This window comes from Gekko japonicus, unplaced genomic scaffold, assembly GCF_001447785.1.
Source record: "Gekko japonicus isolate JY-2015 unplaced genomic scaffold, Gekko_japonicus_V1.1 scaffold1156, whole genome shotgun sequence".
NCBI lineage: Eukaryota > Metazoa > Chordata > Lepidosauria > Squamata > Gekkonidae > Gekko > Gekko japonicus.
In genome coordinates this window covers 416,016-434,193 of record NW_015168081.1, presented here as the reverse complement: position 1 = coordinate 434,193, position 18,178 = coordinate 416,016, and the positions used below count along the sequence as shown (strand labels likewise).

Here is an 18,178-nt window from a genome sequence, read left to right as displayed (position 1 = left end):
ACTGTGGGGAGCCGTATAATAGGGAGGGGAAAAGGGAGGAGGGTAGGGTATAACGGGGACAAAAGTAGAAAATTTAATGCTGGTTGTGAATGTTTATATCCTGAATAAAAATCTTTTTACAAAAAAAAAAAGGAAGCCATGGCTGCCCATGAGAAATGAATCGATAGCCAGCCATCAAAAAATCCATTAAATGTTATTTGAAATGCAAAAATATTCGTAATAACATTGCTTGCTTCCTTGTTCCTTTAGAATTTTTGACCATCATTTCCCAATCATATCTCAAGGAGTTCAAGAAAACCTGAACATTTGCTTTTAGGGAGGGAGGCGGGGCAGAACATAAGAAGAGTTCTGCTGGATCAGACCTGTGGTCCATCTGGCCCAGCATCCTGTTCCATGTAGTGACTAACCTTGGAGAGGCCTTCCCCTTCGGAGAAGAGGATGCTGCCTACCCACAAGTTCAAAATTACAACATAGCTCCCTACCCAGTGGCAGAAGGTCTGTCAGAGCCAACTCTAAGAGTGGGAGGGGCCTGAATAAGGACCTGCAGAAAGGCTCCTTTAAACCAGAAGGGGTAGAGCAAGCAAACCAAGAATTCACTCATACTGGTTGAGGCTACCTCCTGTGCTGTGTGCAAAATGAACAAGGCTGCATTAGCAAGTTCTTTGTCAGTCTCAGGGGTCATGTCAGATGCCCTATCTTGCCACTCCTGGAGCCGATTCAGATGCCTGCGAAAACCTCCTTCACCAAAGTTTGTCTACAGTTACTGGACACCGAATCTTCTCAATGCAGCCAATTCCAGACCCTTTTTATGCTACTACCTGTTAGCATTATGCTTGCATATAGTCTGTTTTTTTTCTTAAGGGTTTTTGAAAAAGATTGAGACAAAAGTTCCTTTTGGTTGTTACATTTCTGGTGCTTTGAGTGCTACACACAATCCACCTGGGACATGCTTGAAATTGGGAACGTGGATTTACAGCCGCAGTACACATGTACCAAGTAAGAGGGCCAAGTGTTGCCCCTTTCCAATGAAATGGCAATAGTGCATGCCTGACTGCATGTACCATGCACTCCCCATATGCACAATCACAATACCAGAATGAAACAACTGAAAAGGGCTAAATTCATGGCAGATTGATCCCTCAAGAGCTATTAACCTTGACTGCTTACTGGATCAGTTCAGAGGCTGTATACCCGCCGAGTACAAGATAAGATCAGTAACGGAAACAACTCTATGTGCACCTTCCAAGATCTGCTTGTGGGCTTTCAAACTCATCTGACTGGCCACTGGTAGAAAGACAGATCAGTGGGACAGACGGGCCTGCGAAATGATCTAGAGGTGTAAACTTTCCAAGGGGAGGGGGAATCTCCCACCCCAGAATTTGGGGGAAATTGAAACATATCCTATAACTACTTTCTTAATCAAACCTAAACTTATTTTCCTGCTTTAACAACATAAAACACATCATTGGTTAGTTACATTTAACCAATAAACATGTTCTCGAAACAGGATACATAGGAATTGTTTTTTGATTCTGAAGATTGTAGTATGAGAAGATACTGAGTGAGTAAAACTTTTAAGGCCCTGACCGGCTTGGGACTAGGGGACCGGAATAGGGTTGCCAAGTATAATTTACCTCCGCAGCGGGGGACTCCCGGGTGAATTCCGGAGCGCGCGCACACGCGCCGCACACACATCACCAGAAAGTGTCGTTATGACACCGGGTACGCTGGGGGCAGGGCCACGACCATTCGAGGGGAAACCATAGAGTTTCCCCTCGGATGGTCGTGGCCCCACCCCCAGCGTGCCCGGCGTCATAACGTCACTTTCTGGTGACACGCACACCGGGGTGGGGTTCCCCCCGGGGCCCGATTCTGCGGCGGCGGAAATTGGGCCTCCAAAGCGGGGGTTTACCGCCCCCCCGGCCCCACTTGGCAGCCCTAGACCGGAAGGACCGCCTCCTCCCATACGGTCCATCTTGCCAGTTAAGCTCCGCCTCTCAAGTCCGGCTCTCTGTGCCCCTACCTTCAGAAGTAAGGCAGGTGGTGACAAGGGACAGGATATTTTCTGTGGTGCCACCTTACATCTGGAACACCCTTCCCTTGAGGATCACCTGGCACTTAATTTACTTCAATTTAGGTACCAGGCTAAAACACACCTTTTAACCTGGCCTTTTAATTAGTGTGTTGTTGTTTTTTATCTTATCGGCTTTTTAATGATCGGCGTTTCTTTTATGGATAGTTCTCACACTATGTCCAATGGCTTATAATATTGTGGTGATTTTAATTGTAAACCATCTCAAGCAGGACTCTGAAGAGGCAGCACATAAATACCCCAAATAATTTTTTTTAAAAAATAAACCTTAAACATTTTATGCATTCCATAATTCATAATTTATTTTTCAGAACTCCCAAACATTTCCAGGTTTTCTATTGGAAACAAACAAACAAACAAACAAACAGGCCTCTGCAGCCTGATATTGTTTACAGGCCTTTAGTACAATCCAGCCAGCAATTCTTATGCTCCTAACTACTACTGATAACTGTTCTTAACACAACACTCTGCGTTTGATGCCAGATATGTGGATGCTACAGAAACAAAGTCCCAATGGCATTTTAACTATTTTCCTGGTTTGCCCTCCTTCCTGCTAGAAATAACACTGCAGCTAACCAGGAACCTTAGCTTAGTGGTTTCTCATCCGGTGCATTTAAGCGTCCCATCTCAAGTATCTAAATGAGGAGCTCTGATTACATCTCAAGCATCAAAAACTAACATGAGAAGCTGCACACTGCCAATGCTCCATACATACATTATTCAATTCTAGCCTCCAAAGCAGTCATTCCCGAACTGTGTGCAGTGAGAAATAAATTAAGGATGCCTGGGAGCTCAAAGTGCCCACCTGCAGGAGGCTGTGTGTTGTGTCTCTGCATGAGGTACTATCCTGCCCTCTACCCAACAGCATTCACCAGCAGCTGGTAATTCTGTAACATCTCTGCACTGAGGATGATTGCATCAATGTCTGCTACTGAAGAAACTGTTACTTGTGCAAATATAAGGAAAAGTCTGGAGGCAGGATTCTATCCAACTGCTTGGCAAGCAATACACTTGCTTTTCTCATTTTACTTTTACAGCCAGTGTCTAAAAAGGCAATGCAGCAAACATCAAAAGCATTAGTTAATTTTATAAAATGTGAAAAGTTTTACTGTGTTAATTCTACAATTATTAACTTATCAGGCTACTTCTATTTAGCTATAGGTTGTTATGAACTGATTCTCCACTCTGCCCATAACAGAAATGATATTCTTAGCACAGCCTGCCTCCCATTTTATTTCTTTTTAAAAAATATTTTATTTTGATTTTTAAATCATATACATAACACAAAATATATGTAATAATTTTACAACACTTTTGGAGCATCTTATCCATACATTTCTAACCTCCTGTCTAGTTTCTGCCATCTCTTCTTGAACACACTGTCAAGTTTTCCTGCAAGTAACATATTTACTTTATCCATTTCTTTTATATCCATAATTTTTATAATTAATTCTTCTCTGCTTGGCAATTTATCAGACTTCTAACATTTAGCTATAGCTATTCTAGCATTTGTAAGGACGTACAGTATCAAGCGTGCATCGTTATAATTTATCCTATCTGGCAAGATGTTTAACAAGTATATTTCTGGCTCCAATGGTAGTTCAACTTCTACTATTTCTAGAATGAGTTGTTTTATACTTTTCCAAAATTTTGCCACTTTTTCACACCTCCACCCGCCTGCCTCCCATTTTCTGATTATGGGTCTGGTCAAGGCAGGCAAGCATTTCCTGCTATGGTTATTGTATTTCCTAGAATTTCTGCATACATTCCTCTTGGAACACTCTGCACTCATTCACATTTATCCAGTTTCAGGCTATACAAGAATTGTATTCCTCCAGGTAAAACATCCGTGTGAACAGAACTCTCTACTTGTTAACTAGGGCAGCAACTCCCACACTTTATGCCAGATTGTTTCAAGTGTGGTGTGAGAAATTCAATTAGTTAAATCATTAGCAGTCCCCTGAGAGCCTAAACAACTGCCTCCCAAACAAAAAAGTCACCCACGGAGGAGGTTGCCCATTGCATCTCTTCATGATTTATCACTCTGATCCTGCTTCCTTCCAACCAATTCAGCAGCATCTCTGTGCTTGGATCAATCAAAGTTAAACAGAAAACCAGTGGTACAGAATGTCAAAATTTATTTCGGTACCAGTTTTCATGAGTCAGAACTCACTTCATCAAATTATGAAGTGTACTTCCACAGCAGTGATTTATACTTACAGCTACAAGCAACAGAACTTTATATAAACAACTGCTCTGGAGGTACAATTCATGTATCTGATGAAGTGAGCTGTGACTCAGCAACTGATGCTGGAATAAATTTGGGTAGTCTCTGAAGTGCCACTAGACTTCTGTTTAATTTTGCTGCAACAGCCTAACACAGCTATTCCTCTATAATTGCTATTCGGGATCAATCAGTTGCTTTTAGTGTAGGCATGCTGCAGAATTATCCACCATCCTCCTAATGGACGCCGCCTGTTGTATCCCTGTATGAGTCACTGCTCTGGCTTGGATTCATTCCAAATCAAGGTGCACATCCACCTCACCAAATTGCACAGAAGCACATAGGGCAGACAAGTCTTATAAAGGCAGTGAAAAAAATAGTGAAAGACTCCTCCAATTTACTGCAAGGGGGGGAGGTGTAACTGAGCTCTCAGAAGTCTGGGAAACACCAAAACAGGCCTTTTCACATGACCACCAAATGGAAACTGGCACATGCACTGGAACAACCCACCCACAACCCACCCAGTCATTTCAAACATTAGACCAGTGTCGAAGGGGAGGTCATTGTAAATCATCAGAAAAACAGCAAATCCCAGTCAACCTGGTATCTTTGCACTCATTGGCCAGAATGCGAGAGCAGGTTTCCTCCTACTGAGCCAGAACATAGCCTTGTTACTAATTAATTAATTAATGGCCTTGCTAATGTCAGATGCACCACTAATTTGCAATTGACAAGCCTGCATTGTCTCCTTTAACAAAAGATGAGGAGCTATTTTTTTCTTGAATGAAAGCTGAAAATTCATGGGAAGGGGCTAAGAATGTCCCCGCTGAGGGCCACTAGCCTTCTACCATAAACATATAAGGAGGTACAGATCAGGCACAAGTACCCGTTTTTAAAGAAGCTCAGTTATATAGCCAAGATACCAGAGTTTCTTTTAAAATAGGCCCTTACTACTGACAGTCTGCACCATCTCAGAACACAACACGTACAGTCATGTACCAGCAATTTCCAATAGCCAAGGCCAACTCTTGGGCCTGCAATCAATCACTTCTCCATGGTGCCAACAAAAACGGCAGCCTCAGATATAATTTCAGGGGGTAACCAATTGCCCTCTGGTCACAGCGGTATGTTAAATCAATGCTCCAAAGTCTACATCAGATTTCTGTTCTCTTCAGGGTATTTCTTTCAGCATTCTGGCTTTAAAAACGCAAAGGAGCTTAGGCCGAACCAGGATAGGCCTCAAAGTGGAAGCCCTGTGGCCACTGGCTTCCTGCTTCCTGTTCTGCCAGGGCTGCTGGCCAGGGAGGCCAGTGTTGGCATTTCCAGCTGGGAGATTTATAGAATTGCGCATAATGCTCCTGGCTCAGACAATCACGTGATACAGCAAGGCCAATCCAATACTCCTAAACAGTATAAAGAGCTGACTTCCTCAGTGTAGGCAACTCACCCTGGGGGAAGCCGCTGTGTGGAACTGAAAGATGGTCTGTGAGGGCCCTAGGGCGGATCTTGCAGAGCTCTCCCCATGTTCTGCAGGAAGCAATACAGCCCATGGAAAAAAACCACCCTCCCAAGTGTTCAAGGCTGGGGAAACAACATGTCCAAGTACCAGAAAGAAAATTCTGGCAGGTCTCCTGACTCCTGTTTGGAGCTCTCCCCATGTTCTGCAGGAAGCAATAGAGCCCATGGAAAAAGCCACCCTCCCAAGTGTTCAAGGCTGGGAAACAACATGTCCAAGTAGCAGAAAGAAAATTCTGGCAGGTATCCTGACTCCTGTTTGGATGCTCTACTGTAGGGCCTAAGTGCTGAGCTGTGTACCATATGATTAACCATACGATTAACACGAAATAAATTCCTTAGGGCCTAAGTGCTGAGCTGTGTACCATACGATTAACACGAAATAAATTCCAGTCTGACATTTTGTGTAATTTACAATGATTAAATACATAACAAAGAAGAGAAAAGAGTGAAGGAAACGAGAACACACGACTTCTTTATTGCTAGAGGGCTAGCCTGAGAATGACTGGTCAACCTATGGCGAATCAGAATTAGGAGACTAGGCAAGGAAAATGGCTCAAAAGTTGGTTGTTCTCTATTCTGCCACAAAAACACAGCATTGGGCTATGCACCAAGTAGGCTGCTAGTATGCTTCTCAGAATTACTTGCCGCAATGCTAGATGGTAAAAGCAAAACAGAAGTTTTAGTTGAAATAAATAAGAGATCCATGTGGCCTCCCAAAGTGAAACCGGGGCTGCCTCTTCTTACAATCTAGGCCCGAGCAATCCACACCTCTGAATATCATGTCTTCAGATGGCTTTGTGCATTACGGAGGCAGTTCAAAGATGAAGCCCTATTCCCCTCACGTGGCCTTTCAAACCATATGCTGTCCTTTGAGGGATTTGGGGAGAGCGTGCAATAGACCACGAAGAACCGTTCTAAAACATGCTTGACACTGGGTCCACAAAAAATTACTAGCCACAGAAATTTTGTCTGGCCTTTTCTGTCGGTCCTTACCTAAGTTAGCCATCTCTGGCCCAACAATGAGCTTCAAGAAATGCGTCAGTTCTTTTCCAGTTGAAAAGCTCTTCCCTACCTGGTCACCCACCAGGCAATTCTCACTACCAAAGGGGACCACTGGACTAGATATTTACAAGCCCAAACAAAGTGCATGAGCTCCGGGTCAAGAAGTCCTGGATTCAAATTTCAATTCTGTTATTATTAGACAGCCTAGATTGTCTCAGAGCAACGATCATACTGACCTACCTCACCGGGCTATTACAGAAATGACTGGGATCACAAGCTGAACTCTCAAACACACAGTATCAGTGGCAACCCCTCACATTAATCCTATAAGGTCAGGGGAACCCATCTAGTACATCCAACCTCTCAAGGATACACCTACCCAAAAAAGTGGTACGAGAACCAAAGCTATACACTGAATAGGATTCAGAGTTCCTCATCAACTTGAATAAGGGAAGGAGAAAAGGGGAGATCCCTTCTGACCATAAAACTGGCAGGGAATCCAGTATCAGAACTTCCTTTTTTGGGGTTCCCAAAGAAGCCCTGGTGAGCAATTACTTGTTCACAGAGCACATATGTTGGATGGAAAAAGGGCAAGAGGATGAGTGACCTTGGTTCCATTCAGTGACTCACTTCTGTCAGCCAAAAGGCATGTAAAGGGCTCTTCAACTCCCCCCCCCTACAGAATGGATTGCTTCTCGCCTTCAGTCCTTCAGTGGCTCACTTTCATTGCTGACAGGTTGGCTCATGCTTGGGAGTCATTATCTGAAGGACGCAAGAGGGCAAGCTCTGCCAAAGCTAGGACACACACAAAGGGATCCTGAATCACTTCCAGTGTTATCTTTGATCTCCACCGCTGTGAACAGGAAGAGAGGCTTTGGCAACATTCACACCTTTTTGACACACCACAGCTTCTCCCCCTACACAGAAATCAACACTCAAAGAACTGTAAGCAGCTATGAAAAACTCTGCCAAAGCCTCTTCTGCTGTTTAAAGTGGGAAGGAGCCCTTTGTCCACATCAAAGAGCCCTTTGTCCACATCTCAGCTTTTTGCCAGAGGATGTCAGTAGATAGACCTCATGTCATATCCATTACTGTACAGTTCAAAACATCCTGTGTTAAATATTGTCAGGGATGTTCACATCGTATCTGTGGCACATGTACCACGCATGTCTTAGGGACAAACGTGTTTTATCCTAGAGGAGTTAGTATCTTGACACTCTTATGTTAAAACTAGAGGTGATTTTCAATTATTCCATGGGTGTTGTCCACAAGTACATTAGTCTAGGCCTCATGGAACCTGGAAGGGTGAATGATGGTGCCACACTTTGCTCACCTTAGAATGACCCTTAGAATATAGGAGAGATGACTCTGTCCACTAGCTTAACTCCCATGTGATCAAGACACATGCAAAGGTCTCCGCTACCTGCCCAAGTAAGCACCCAGTTCCTGCCTTTATGCCCCCTAAGTTGCTTACCTCCATGTGCATTTGCCAACATATAGGACTAAACAGCTGAGAAGGTACAAAGGACACACTTTCCCAAAGCCTCTATTGCTATTTATTCTGAAGAGCAGGGAGCTAAGGAGCCCTTTGCCTGGCTTTTGGAGTGAACAACACAAAACGGGAGGGGCTCTGCCAAAGCTTCTTCTGCAAGTCACACAGGCAAGAAGGGTTTTAGAGAGGCCTTTGTTTGCGTCCCACCTGAGGCAGAAAACAACTGAAATGTAGAAACAAGGGACTAGGCTAGAGGTAGGATAGGAAGCCCTGGGGCACCAGTTGCTTCCCTATGCCATGGGAAAAAGAGAAATGACTACAATCCCCATAAGGGATAGTCTCCTGACCTAATATCTATAATAAAGAACAGTGTTATAAACCCACTACTGTTTCTGCACCCCTCTCGTTTCCAGCTGTCATCAAGGAGGCCATCAAAGGGAAGACAGGAAACAGCCAGGAGGATCCCTTTGTAGTTTGACTCCTGAGAGCTCCACTGGGAGCCAACTCTGGCTAAAGAGCAGGGTTAAAAATATAATAAATTAAGTAAAATAATAATAAAAATCTTAGTCCCATGTGTAAAGCAGTAAGGGTAAAGGTAAAGGTTCCCTTGCTCGAAAGCCAGTCGAGTCCGACTCTAGGGTTGCGGTGCTCATCTCCGTTTTAATCTTTTAGAAATACATATATGAGTAGTTGGTGGCCCACTTTTGCATTCATGCAAAGTTCGTTTCCTAAACCTTGATAGTAGAGGCGCACTGTTTTCTGCACTGAAACAGAAGATTCATACCCAACAGGTTTACTTTTTAGACTGCGCAAAAGAAATAATGAGGGGCTTGCCTCATCTTTCTGTATAAATCTGTGTTGCGCACATGCTTATTTACTAGAAGGAGACTATTTTATTTTACTTTACTTGCCTCACTTAAAGCCCATCTTTCTCACTGAGACTTCAAGGCAGACAAGCCTAGATCAGGGACTCATACAGAGATGCAATGGGTAGCCTTCTCTGCAAATCCTGTGTTTTTCCAGCACTGGGAAAGATCTCTTGATGAAGGGGTGGAGTGAAATTACTCATCCTGATCAGAGGCTGATAGGAAGCAGAGAAATGAATTATGCAGAAATATTACAGACAGACCCCTCCACGGATGGAAACATTGGGCTCCCAGAAGCCTCAATTTAAAAAAAATTAAATTGACTGCTAGCAGCACATTAGGGATTCTCTCACAGAATACAGTTTGGACATTACCATTTCATTGGACCTGCATCCTCTGTAAATCCATTCACAGGATGCTACGGTAGCATGGAAATGTAGAAATCACACGGAAAATTCACCACTTATACCGATCCCAATTCAGCCCCCAGTGCTGGAGTGGTTCTTTGCAGGTGGCATTTTCAATACAATAACATGTATGGATCACAGCCCTTCCCATAACTTAAGAACTGGCTCACTTCTGGCCCTGTATTTTCTCTACCCAGAGGAAGCTGTGATCTTGAATCCAGAACCCATCCACATGAAGGTGGAACCATTCACTCCTCATAGAGAATGCCTACAGTTAACATGACTGATGGCCCAAGTGAATTCAGAACAGTAAAGCAAAATCAATCAAGCAGACCTGTTTCTCTTTGATACAGGGCACTTGCCATCAAAGAAGAGCTCTGTGTGATACAGAAGCTTGCATACTTCGTATACCAACCAAAGGTAGCCTAGTTTTCTTTTTTCCAAAAATTAATTCTCTTTATATAAGGCTTCCCTGTCTTATTCTCTATAATCAACAGAGCAAACAATGTCTTCTGTGCCAAAAACAATAACCCCAAACACAAGGATCATCTTAACCCCAAGTTTCCAGACCTGCCCCGGGATGGCCAAAACTCAACACACGCCTCCACCTTCCAAAGGCCTCCCAGTCGGCCTAGGCAACAAATCAAACTTAAATCAAACTGGCAGTTGGAAGAAAAGGATGGCAAATTCAGACCTCAAGCCCTTCCAGAGTTAGCCAGCACATATAAATCGAACAAAAGGAAGTACATGTAGGCACTGCAGATTAATGCACCGCCAAACGTAGGTCCAGTAAAAAGGCACATTTCCTACCCCCACCCTCCTCCCAAAATAAATTCATACTTGTCCTAAGACACACTGCCTCTTTTAGTGCAATGATGTAACATTGTTCTACAGCAACTACCTAGTATACAGGGCTCCAAACATCTTTAAAATTATGTATATATATTGACATCACATGTATGGAAAGACACATATAGACACACACATGAAATCCATGTTCCTCTAACACAGAGACCCCTCTCTCTCTCTAGAACTGCAAGGAGGGGGGGGAATCTCACCATTCTTTATAGCTGCGGATTCCACAGTATGAAAATAGCACATTCCACTCCCATATTGCAAATTTTCAAAGTATTCCTCAGCAAACCTGCCATTTCCAAAAAGACCCTTTTTCCCCCGAAAGAAAGAAAAAGCACAGAAATCGTCCACCGTTAAAAACAATCCAACCCAAAGCCACATCATTTAAAATAAAAAGGAAGTATAATCAGATTCAAATGAACTTTTTCCATTTAATAAGCCAAACGGAAAGGAAGGAAAGATATATAAGCATGTTAACTGGGGGTTGGGGGGTTTCCCTTGACACACATTTCCATAGGCAAGTTCTGCACGAGTGCAGATATTAAAACAGTCCTTTCCTATTTAATCTTTTTTTTAAAAAAGTGCAATTCACACACAATTCTCGGCGCAAGGGAAAGAAGGGAGAAAAAATAAGACACCCCACCAGACAGCGCAACATCCCCCACACAACCGCAAACGCCAAGCAAGTAAGATTATTTTTTTAAAAAAAAGCAAAACAAAACAAAACACCCCTTTCGGTGCCCCCTTCCCCCCCCTCTCCGCCGCCTCTCCCACATTCTCAGACAGTTTTATTAAAATTTGCAGACAAAAGGAAAACAAAAATGGCAGCCTCGCTTATTTTTAAAACAGAACAGGGACGCCATATTCTGCAGATCTGCAAAAAACCGGAGAAATCTGAAGCTTGCCTACGCCGAGAGGGGAGAGGAGAGAGGAAGGGGAAAAAAAAAAAATCCAGGCAGCTACAAAAGTATAAAGTCGGAGGGGGAAAAAAGAAAAAAGGGGGTGGAAAAAAGCCTCTCCCTTTGCCATCGCTTTTAGTTGCCTTAAATCATTAGTGGCCGGAGAACTGCACCAAAGGGGTATTTTATTTTATTTTTGAATAGCCCGGCTTTTATTTATTTAAAAAAAAAAAGACACTTCCTATACCAATACACATGCTCCACTTTCAAATTGCAACCCAGCCAGCGATCCGTCTGCAAGGAAGAAAATGGGCTCCCCCCTTTAGCTTCCTTTCCCCCCCCCCTCCTTCTCCACCGCCCAAGCTTCACAACGTCGGGAAAGGAGGAGGAGGGGGCACCGGGAAGATAGTCCCCCCCCCCAATCTGGACACTGATCGGGTGCAAATGCATGCACTCACATTTGCACACAGCGGAAGGGGGGGGGGGAGCCCTAAACCAACCCAGGCGAAGGGTTTTTTTTCTTTCTTTTGCAACGCTTTCCCCGGCGGCCCGAGCTTAGCTGAACTGGAAACTGACATGCATTTTGCGAAAGAGAACAAGGCAGGCGAGGCGAGAAGTGCATGCAACTTTCCGCGACTAGGGATCCATTTAAACCCCCTTCGCCCTCCCGTATTTCTCCCGTCCCCTCCCCGCAATCTTAGCCTTGAGAGTTCAGGCTTTTTCTTTCTTTCTTTTTTTGTAAGGTAGAAATAATACACACCTTGAATTGCAGAGAGTTTGGCAAAAGGGCTTGGGGTTTTGCAAACAGACATGGGAAGGAAAAGAATTTTTTTGAAAACAAAAACAAAAAAGAAAGCCACCCAAGTTTACAGCTGGGGGAAAAAAAAAAATCCGTCCCCCCCGCGCCGATCTTGGGATGGTCCGTCTGTCTAGCTTGGATTTTTTTTTCTCTTTTCTTTCCTTTTTTCCCCCCTCCCCCCCTCCCCCGTTGGGTGGTTATAAGGCTTTAGTTCAAACCTTCCGGGTCGCTCTGCAGTTCACTTCTGGTTTCTGCACGCACCAAAGCCAGCGAAAGGGTTGGTTTCCATGAGATCCAAAGAACAAGAAAAATACTCCTTCTTGGCAATTGATCCCTCCCTTCTCTCTCTCCCCCCCTCCCCCCCCCCCCCCCCCGCGTTTTTTTTTAAAGAAAAAAATCTTATATGGGGAGATTTCTGAACAATCTTCCTTCCTGGTCTAATTTTTTTTTTTTTTAAAGATTCACTTCTTGCAAGAGAAACTGGGAGCAGTTTGCAAAATGGGCAGATACAGAATTCGCAGGAGAGACTGGGGGAAGGGGAGGAGGGGAAACAGGAGAGGGAGGCTTTGGAAAAGAAAACATTGGGGGGGGAAAGGGGGTGGGGGGAGATCTGCTGGGTGGTAGTGGAGGAGGAGAGGGGGGAGGAAGAGGAGGAGAGGAGGGGGAGTGGGTTTGGCAGCCCGCAGAATGTGCCCAAACACTGCTTGCCGAGAGGGTGGGCTCGCTTGTATTCCCCACCCTCTGTGGGTTCTTAAGGCGGCCCCCCCCCCCCCCCCAACAGAGAAAGTTGCCCTAAGCTATCCTCATTTCCTGGCTTGGCACCAAGACAAATTCACAAGCTTCTCTCCACATTCTGGGCTGGCTGATTTCTTTTTCTCTTTACCCCTTGGTGGCTTTACCAAGAGGTACCTGCTAGCATCCGCTTGTAAGAAGCTGCAGTCCTGTTCTTCTTCCCCCCCCCCAACTTTGAAGCCATTAGGGTAGGCTGCTGCAACTAGAATTCACTGTTTCGAGGGCTTTAAAACAGGACTGAAGACACAGCCCTGTGTCATGCTGCTGCTGGTACGTTTAGCGAAAAAAGTCCCTGCCCCGAGGAGTCTACAATCTAAAATTGGACATGAGAGAGAGAGAGAGACAATGAGGGGAAGGAAGAGGAGTATGGCATGACGGCCATGCCAATTGTGCAGGTATAGGCACCGTATCAGCAGGGTCACACGTGAAGCTGCCCTATACTGAATCAAACCATTGGCCTCAGACTGGCAGCAGCTTTCCAGGCAGAGCCTTCTCCTTTTCATGCCCTTTATTTACTCCAGAGACCCAGGCAAAGGGTGCTTTAACCTGCTCCTCCCCAGAGTGATCAGGGTCTTTGCCCTGAACTGCTGAATAGAACACAAATGGGGGCAGGATGCTAGCTGCCTTAGAATGAAACACTTTTGTCTCCAACTCATGCATGATATAGTTTGTGTGTTGTTTCGTAGGCCACCTTGGGCAGGTATTTCCAAGTAAGGCAATTAACATGTGCTGCCACTGAGACATTGTGGACACACACGACCCAATCAGTTAAACAAGTATAAAGCCAACAGTCGTGATAGTCTGACCCACAATCAGTCATAAGACTTATAAAGAATGCTGTTTATGTATTGCAATCTAAAGCACTACAACATGATACACAACTCAAAATCCTTGAACCAAAGTACATAATCACATAATCAACATCGTCTCCGGATTACATAACGTTTCAAAAAAAATGGATCTTCTTCAGGAGATATTATAGTGGTGCCAAAGCTCTCAGTTTCATAAATGTTAGACAACAAGTCTTAAGAATATTAAATTCAGATCTCAATTAACATTCAAGCTCAAAATATGCTGCTATGTTTCTACTGGATCCCAGGCGACCGTGAAACTGATAGCTTTGGCACCACTATAATATCTCCTGAAGAAGATCCATTTTTTTTGAAACGTTGTTATGTAATCCGGAGACGACGTTGATTATGTGATTATGTACCTTGGTTCAAGGATTTTCTTTTAAGTTGTGTATTATGTTGTAGTGCTTTAGACTGCAATACATAAACAGCATTCTTTATAAGTCTTATGACTGTTTGATTGTGGGTCAGACTATCACGACTGCTGGCTTTATACTTGTTTAACTGAGACATTGTGGACATCCCTGGCCAAGTAACAGAGGGGTCATTTTGCACTGAGCGGTGGTGGGTATGAACACTGGGTTGGCAACATGGGCAAAGGGCTCTTCCCAGTGTAAACAGACCCTACCTTGAAAGTCACCTTTTGGTGGAAGGGCGGGATTATAATGTGATATTATTATTAGCAGCAGCCTTAAGTTAGCATATTTCCAGGGTCTGAAGCTCCTATTTAGTCATTCATTTATCTGTTTGCTTCTTTATTTTGACGTTCTGCAATTCTCAACCAGAATTAGGTCTCTAGGCAGCTTGGGTGAAACCAGATTCAGTAAAAGGGACAGTGATCAGAGGATAATATACTGATAAAAAGTCAATTAAAATCTTTGCTCAACTTTATCTGGGAAAGTCTTCAGACAACAAGAGATAAACAAAAGTCAGGCATTGTAAGAGAGATCGTATCTTAAAATGATAAGATCCAGCAGAGACAATACATAAGCCAGCTCTTCCAGGCCCCAAGATTTATTATGTGTTGCTTATTTACCCCTTCTCCCCCTAACCCCACAACTCCAAGGGATCAGATGAGGAAAATGAACGTTAAGTATTGAACTCTATCCTGTGTTCCCAGAACCTAGTTTTTATATAAATGTCTTGTGCTGGTTCCGGAAGACACACATGTTCAAGCTTTGGTGAACCTCCAGAAATGGTTCTGGAGCTAAGGGCAGCCTCGGAGAATGCCTTTCCATACAACCTTTGTAACAATGATTTGGAGGTACACCTGGTATGTCTTCAGGGTCAAGGCGGAATGGGGGGGGGTATAGCAGTTTCTGTCAGGTTGCAGTCACACATGCTAGAAAAAACGGGGGGGAGTGAGGCTATTTCCTCCAGAGCAGGGGTCATTTCCTGCAGGAGTGCACAGGAGCGGAGCTCCGGCAGTAAAGAGCCCAGGGGGCGGGCACATGCAACAAGCCCCACCCCCTGCTCCCAACAGCCCTCAGTCAGAGCAAGAAGCAGCCAGGTAAGTTGCAGACCCTCCCACCCTGTTCCAAAACAGTCCAGTGGCACCTTTAAGACCAAGTTCTATTCAGGTACAAGCTCTCCCTCCTCTGCAAGGACAGATCTGCACGTTCCCCCCACCCCCAATAGCTAGCCATCCAAAGCAGTCCAGTGGAGCCTGAGCGGTGGGTGTTGCCTTCTGACCCACTTCCGGTGGTGTCAGGGGGTGTGGCATATGCAAATAAGTTACGCTAATGCGCTCCTGCACCTCTTTTTCTACAAAATGACCCCTGCTCCAGAGGAATCTGACCTGCAGTTGAACGATCACACCTCCCTTTAAAGCTGCGGGCGCAGACCATCAGTGTGTGATCAGACGCCGCAACTGCGGGTGAGTTGGGTTTTTTTTGTGCCTTTTATCCCCATGCGCTTAAACGGGGGATCGATGAATCGCACCTCTGCACCGAGGGCTCCCTATGGAGTTTGCGAAGATGCGCATACTGGGAGGGGAGGCACAGAGTCAGGATGGCCTGAGCAGACCATCCCAACAGCATGAAAGCGCACTGGAGCGATCGGACATGGGAAAGTCCGTCCGTGGCCCGTCGCAACCTGTTCACTGCCAGGTTTTCTCCGGTGTCTTTTAACTCCGCTTCTGCGGTGGAGCAGAACGGGTTGGCGACGGCTGCGGGCCGCTTCCCAGATGTTGTTGTCCGATCACGCCCTTTAAATCTGCCCGGCATTCGCACCTATGTCGGGTCTAATTGTGCGTGTGATCGCAGCCTTAGGCTTGTTGGGCCTAGGTTGTTGAGGGCTTTACAGGCCCTTGGCAGTGCCTTGAGCTGACTGAACCATTCATATGTAGGGTTGCCAACCTCCAGGTAGTAGCTGGGGATCTCCTGCTATTACAACTGATGTCCAGGCAACAGATATCAGTTCACCTGGAGAAAATGACCACTTTGGAAGTTGGACTCTATGGCATTATGCCCCAAACCCCACCCTTGCCAGGCTCCACCCACAAAATCTCCAGGTATTTCCCAATCCAGAGTTGGCAACCCTATTCATATATATCACTTCAGGAATTCTTAGGACAGACTTGTCAGGTAGATCAGTGTGATTATCTCTTGGTGGTGTTTGGAGGGTTAAGAGAACAGGCATACGCTGTGGTCACCAGATGAGATGAGACTCGAAACAAGGTCTTCCCACTTTGCACCAGTAAAGAGTTTTACCCTCTCACTTGCTACCTGGCCCTCCCTGAAGACCGGGACAGGTGGAAGAAAAAGTCTCACTGGCCTCCGTAGGGCTGCTTCGCTCCTTCGGCCCTTGCAGCTGAGATGGATGCATTCAATAAACACACTGCTTCTGCCAAACGCACAGACCCGTAATTACATTTCATCACATTCTCATTTGCGCTGACGAATTACCATATGACTAATGTAGGATTAATTAATCCCGGGGCATGGAGCAGGACAGGGTAAGGGGGAGGACACGGGCCTTTGTGATTGAAATTCTGAGCATCGCAGGTAAGGAACATGAGAAAAAGAAAAGCATGAACTGGCTGCATCTTTGGCGCCATCTTGCATCTAGGCCACTTAAGAGGGCCGGACCTGTTGAATGTTAGCAGTGGGAGGGTGTCGTTTGTATTCAGAGCAGCTGGCACACTAGGCTGTACTAATTAGATCAGTGACTCCCCCATCATCCAGCATGGTCTAGTGGCTAGAGTTTCACTAGCGTTTAGGAGACCCGGGTTCAAGGAGATACCCACTTAGCCATGGGAGCTCCCTGGATAATCTTGAGCCAGTCACTCTCTCTAAACCCAGCCCACCTCACAAGACTGTTGTGAGGATAAAATGGAGAATGGGAAAGTAACGTTGTAAGCCACTTAGGAGTTCCCAGTGGGGAGAAACTAGATATATAAATAATAGTTTTGAAGCAGTTCTCCCGATATATCGAAACATATTTTCACCTTAAAAACTAAGTCAGTTTTGCTCTAGATCCCTGTCTAATGACAGATTTACATATACTAGTAATTCTCAAACTCTGACCCACAAGAGGTAAAGGCAGGAACGCACAGGAACGGAGTTCCGGCTGGCTCCCAAGTTGGCCATGCCCAGCAGGAACTCATTAGCATAATAGGCCACACCCATCAGCAGAAACTCATTAGGATTGGTTACATTAGGGGTGTGTGGCCTAACAGGCAAAGGAGTTCCTGCTACAAAAAGGCCCTGGGTTTTGACAACAAACAAGGTAAACAGAATAAGAAGCAAAAGGTGGGTGTGGCTGGATGACCACACTTCTGGTAACATGGGGGTGCGGCCTAATGTGCTAATGAGCTGTGCTGCCAGGGGTGTGGCCTAATATGCTAATGAGTTTCTGCTGTTGGGTGTGGCCTATTATGCTAATGAGTTCCTGCTGGGCTTTTTCTACAAAAGGAGCCCTGGGTAAAACAGTTGAACGGAAAAAGGCTCCTGAGAGCCCAGCTGTGCAGTCCCAAACAGAGTTACAGCCTCCGAAACCCATTGACTTCAGTGGACTTAAAAGAGTGCAACCCCGCTTAGGACTGTGTTGCAAGATACCTAGCCACAGAAGAGGGTTGCCTGTTGTGTGTCTGCATGATCCCTCACTCCTGAGAAACTTAAGCTGAGAGCTGGATGCAGAAATACAGCTGGTTCTCAGAGGAGGGGGCCTGGTGCATCTCTGTACAAGTCTCTACGCTGTGCTCATCTCCTTCCAATCTGTCCCATGGGCCAACACAAGCGATGGGTTTCTTTGAGTAGATAATTAGTGCCCTCTTGTATACTAAAACCTGTTTCGTCTATAAAAATAGAGTGCCCTCAGTAACACTGGCATATATTTATTAGTTATAGACAAGAATTATACTGCATATAATCTTCTGTTT

The 18,178-nt window shown here is 45.0% G+C and overlaps 1 protein-coding gene across 1 annotated transcript in view; it reads right to left on the bottom strand.

Annotated features, from left to right (window-relative positions):
* Window positions 1-12,297, bottom strand: part of LOC107113361 (zinc finger protein 362-like) — a 46,583-nt gene extending 34,286 nt beyond the window's left edge. The window contains exon 1 of the mRNA XM_015414686.1: window positions 12,116-12,297. The gene's annotated coding sequence lies outside the window, so the exon portion shown is untranslated. The remainder of the gene's footprint in view (window positions 1-12,115) is intronic.
* Window positions 12,298-18,178: the final 5,881 nt, after the last annotated feature.